Source organism: Brachyhypopomus gauderio, chromosome 5 (genome assembly GCF_052324685.1).
Source record: "Brachyhypopomus gauderio isolate BG-103 chromosome 5, BGAUD_0.2, whole genome shotgun sequence".
In the NCBI taxonomy this organism is placed as follows: Eukaryota; Metazoa; Chordata; class Actinopteri; order Gymnotiformes; family Hypopomidae; genus Brachyhypopomus; species Brachyhypopomus gauderio.
In genome coordinates, this window is record NC_135215.1 from 18,033,944 (window position 1) to 18,039,943 (window position 6,000).

Below are 6,000 nucleotides of genomic sequence, written 5' to 3' on the forward strand. Positions count from 1 at the left end.
TGTCTATATTGTTGTTGTTGTCATGGTGACCGGTGTCGGCCAGAGGAGGATGGGCTCCCCCCCTGAGTCTTGGTTCCTCTCAAGGTTTCTTCCTCATGCAAAAACTAGGGAGTTTTTCCTTGCCACTGTCGCCTTTGGCTTGCTCACTGGGGGCTAGGACTCGACACTTGTAAAGCTGCTTTGTGACAACAACTGTTGTAAAAAGCGCTATATAAATAAAATTTGATTGATTGATTGATTGAACCATATGAGTTCAGAGATCCTGTTCATTCTAGGTGGATCAATAATCAATACTCTTGGTGGATCATTATTTTCTGACAATCCATAGAATACTCTGTGAAAATTAGTAAATATAACCCACAATGCAAAACTGCAGATGTCTGGCTTGTGGTTTGTTTGATAACAGCATGTGTGAGCCAGTTATGCCCGTATCAGGGTACAGAAGGGAAACAATCAGGAAAGAGCAGAGGAGATGTTTCGTTCTGCAGCTCCCAGCAGGTGTGAGATGTTTATCAGCTGTGCAGAGCACACGTAGACGCATGTGCAGCAGGCTGAGTTCTCTCCTTCATGACTCCCAAGTACACTGCCACCATCTCCAATACGGCAGCCATTTGACATGGCAATGAACTGTGTTACTGCCATACCTGCTGCATCACCACTTCGTTGTGTGTGTGTGTGTGTGTGTGTGTGTGTGTGTGTGTGTGTGTGTGTGTGTGTGTGTGTGTTGTGGGTGTGTGTGTGAACAGTGGCAGTGGCGAAGAGAGATGGTGGATGACACTTCTTTGTAACAGGCTTCCAGGGGTCTCTTTCATCTCCATTACAACGTGCTGGGCCTGCATCAGTCATTCACAGCCATCTCATCTCTCCCTCTCCTTTCTTATTTTCTCTCTCTCCAATCTCTCTCTCTCTCTCTTTCTGTATTGCGCGCACACACACACACACACACACACACACACACACACACACACACACACACACACACACACACACACACAAAGCCCCTTTCAAGCACCTGTAAGTGCCTCAAAAAATAATTTGGGGGTAGCGTTCCCGGATCTGCATTCCTCCAGTAATGTTCAGAGACCAGGTGATAAGCAGCGTGTTTTGGCTTGCGTACACTGGTGAGAGAGGAGTTAAACAGCACCAGCTCCAGACCACAGAGGTCTGTGCACCCTTCAGGAGCACAAAGACCCCCACAGACATGATGCTATCAGACTGTACACAGCATGCAGCTGCCCATGGGGAACACGGCTAGGATCAAGGCATGAAACAACCCTCTGAGAATGTGCAGTTGAATAACAATTCATGTTTACATGCAGAACTCTGAGAGGACTCTGTCCCACCGTGTTTGGATAACAGTGAATCACAGCACTGCCAGTCTGTGCAAATACTGTCTAGAAGTGTTTAAAAAGATAAGAAAACACCATCAAAGCCAGTTTAATAACATTTGTAACCAACTTTGAATTTTGCAACCACACAAACCGCTCACTGTTCTGTGAGAGTAACAGGATGGCAGACAGACGCAGCATGTGGATCTCAGAGCAGAAGTGACCAGTGTAGCCGTCCAGGTACAGGGCACAGCAGAGTCCAGGAGAAGGACACAGCAGAGTCCAGGAGAAGGACACAGCAGAGTCCAGGAGAAGGACACAGCAGAGTCCAGGAGAAGGACACAGCAGAGTCCAGGAGAAGGACATGAGTACGGGGATGCAAGACAGAGTCACACACGCAGAATCACACACAGAGTCCACACAGTGTCACACACGCAGAGTCACACACGCAGAATCACACACACAGAATCACACACACAGTGTCACACACGCAGAGTCACACACGCAGAGTCACACACGCAGAATCACACACAGAGTCACACAGTGTCACACACGCAGAGTCACACACGCAGAATCAAACACACAGAATCACACACAGTGTCACAAACGCAGAATCACACACGCAGAATCACACACACCGAGTCACACACGCAGAATCACACACGCAGAATCACACACACAGAGTCACACACGCAGAATCACACACAGAGTCACACACACAGAATCACACAGAGTCACACACAGAGTCACACACGCAGAATCACACACAGTGAGTCACACACAGAGTCACACACACAGAGTCACACACAGAGTCACACACGCAGAATCACACAGAGTCACACGCAGAATCACACAGAGTCACACACAGTGTCACACACGCAGAATCACACACGCAGAATCACACAAGCAAAGTCACACACACAGAGTCACACACACACAGAGTCACACACACAGAATCACACACGCAGTGTCACACACGCAGTCACACACACAGAGTCACACACACAGAGTCACACACACAGTCACACACGCAAAATCACACACACAGAGTCACACACACAGTCACACACGCAAAATCACACACGCAGAGTCACACACGCAGAGTCACACACGCAGAATCTCACACACAATAACACACACAGAATCACACACACAGAGTCACACACACAGAGTCACACACGCAGAGTCACACACAGAGTCACACACACACAGTGTCACACACAGAGTCACACACACAGTCACACACACAAAATCACACACACAGTCACACACAGAATCACACACACAGAGTCACACACACACAGTCACACACGCAGAGTCACACACACAGTGTCACACACAAAGAGTCACACACACAGAATCACACACACAGAATCACACACGCAGAATCACACACAGAGTCACACACGCAGAATCACACACAGAGTCACACACGCAGAGTCACACACGCAGAGTCACACACACACAGAGACACACACGCAGAATCACACACACAGAATCACACACACAGAGTCACACACACAGTCACACACGCAAAATCACACACACAGAGTCACACATGCAGAGTCACACACGCAGAATCACACACTATAACACACACAGAATCACACACACAGAGTCACACACACAGTCACACACGCAGAGTCACACACACACAGTGTCACACACACAGAATCACACACACAGAATCACACACACAGAGTCACACACACAGTCACACACACAAAATCACACACACAGTCACACACAGAATCACACACACAGAGTCACACACACACAGTCACACACGCAGAGTCACACACACAGTGTCACACACAAAGAGTCACACACACAGAATCACACACACAGAATCACACACGCAGAGTCACACACAGAATCACACACACAGAGTCACACACACAAAGTCACACACGCAGAATCACACACAGAGTCACACACGCAGAATCACACACACACACAGACACACATGCAGAATCACACACACAGAATCACACACGCAGAGTCACACACGCAGAGTCACACACACAGAGTCACACACACAGAGTCACACACGCAGAGTCACATACACAGAGTCACACACACAGAATCACACGCAGAGTCACACACGCAGAATCACACACGCAGGGTCACACACGCAGAATCACACACGCAGAATCACACACGCAGGGTCACATACGCAGAGTCACACACACAGTCACACACGCAGTCACACATACAGTGTTGCACAAGCAGAGTCACACGCAGAATCACACATGCAGAATCACACACATGCAGACTCACATACGCAGCACACTGGTGACTTGCACACAGCTGCCACTAATGCATAAGTCATTACTGTTGCTTAGAAACTTGTACAGGACACACAGTCGTCTGTTACTGCACACCAGCACAAAACAAAGAGGCAAAGAGCTTTCGCTGAACACACACACTCACACACACATCAACAAAATGAAGACTACCCAAAGCTTTCATGGGAATAGACATCAAACATACAGACCTAAGTTAAGAACATGTGCACACCAAACACACACACACACACACACACACACACACACACACACACACACACACACACACATACACTCAGAGGCCAGATGAAGAGCCCAGCCTTTGAGTGATCTGGGTAAACGCATAACCGTCAGTCCTGCGTCTCCTTTACGGAGCAGAAGAGACCAGCGAGCTCGATGCCTAAAGCTAAATATTTATGTCTGCAATAGAGTAAACACAGCGACATTCCTCTCACAGGCAGACGCTAATGTTCTCCACGGAGGAGCCGTCATGGCTCCCTGCAGGAGAAACCTTAATATTCAACAGGTGATAGGGTCTGCAGGGCAGGCGGCCCCTCACACCACCAGCCCGTTAAACCACTGGCACAGATCGCTACGTACAGGTACAAAATGAAAGTAGCAAAGTCACACTCACCTGTGATCTTCTGTGCTGCAGCCAGCACGTGTGTGTGTGTGTGTGTGTGTGTGTGTGTGTGTGTGTGCATGTGTGTGTGTGGGTGTGTGTGTGCATCTGTGTGTGAGGCAGCTTGAATGCTCTGTCCTTTTGTTCTGGTCTCTGTCAGTCCTCTTTCTTCACTGCCGTCTCTTTCTTTTACACTCACACTTTCCCATTCTCTCCCTCTCTCATTCCTACCCTGTCTCACTCTCATTCTCTAAGAGAGAGAGAGAGAGAGAGAGAGAGAGAGACGGGAAAAGGGGGTGTGGACAAACTAGAGCTGGAACACAGAAGGTTCTTTGTCTGATTCCTTTCATATGGTTCCCTTCAAGTATGCATACTGAACGCATTATGCCATTATATATTTTCATATTTAACACAAAGGCATTTGAGACCTTTCTCCACCCCTCACCCCATCCTACCTGACTCTTTTCAAATAGTAACCAGACCAAAATGTAAAAAAAAAAACAAAAAAAAACCCACAATCCCCTAGGCCCGGGGCCCTGTGGCCCCAGAGTTCTGTTTACACACGGCCTGATTGTGCTGAGTGATGAGTACAGGCAGCATAGGCTTTGATTACTGCCTCCTGTGAGTTTAAAATGGAGGCCAGACAGGAGCTCACACACCCACCCAGCCCCCGCACACGCATGGGTGGAGGTTCATGAGTGTTTGAGCAGGGAAACAGCCACCTCCACCTGATAGCTGGACTGGACCATTACCTGCTGCTGCCCACAGCCAGGACGGAGGCTACGTTTGTCATGCAAGACCATGCAGTTACTGATTAAAAGACATTACACCTCGGACACGAGGGCCTCTGTGGGCCCAATGTGTGTCAATGTTAAGGTTAATAAAGGCCATCACCCTAATAAAGACTTTTTTATTTCACCCTTAATTAATTCACCAGTCGATTCTAGCTGTAGGTTTGAGCTAATTAGCAAAGGCAGGCAGATGGAATGAAATCCTGGGGTGGACCTTTGCATCCTGATCCCAGGCTATAGCCATCTACACTGGGGAGGTGAAGGCTGAGAGGTGTGTGCAGCGGAGCAGGAGTCAGCCCGCTCTTTGATCTCCTCCAAGTTGGGGAGGCAGGCAGTGTGTTTCTCCTCTTTCTCAGCCCAGAGGGGCGGGACTGTGTTCAGGTCCGCAGCACAAATATTTGTGTCTGTTTGAAATCTCATACCAGGGTGATACCGGACGCCTCCACACACGCCCGGATCACAGTCATCTGGTTCTGCTAGATCAGGACAGCATGGCTGCCAGCTTGGTTCTTTGACCACAGACGCTGCAGTACACATACTCCTGCAGGCAGTACACACTCCTGCAGGCAGTACACACACTCTTGCAGGCAGTACACACACTCTTGCAGGCAGTACACACTCTTGCAGGCAGTACACACTCTTGCAGGCAGTACACACACTCTTGCAGGCAGTACACACACTCTTGCAGGCAGTACACACACTCTTGCAGGCAGTACACACGTCTTAAGGCAGTACAAACACTCCTGCAGGCAGTACACACGTCTTAAGGCAGTACAAACACTCCTGCAGGCTGCTCACAACTCTGCAGGCAGTACACACTTCTGCAATGTTCTTCATGATTGGACTGATTTCATAGTGTAGGTATAATCTTCATCTCAATGACATGCCTGGAGATACCTCAGCCCTAAGCAGTGTTTTATTTTGATATTAGGCTATGCAAGCATACAAACAGCCTGCTTGTTATAACTAGA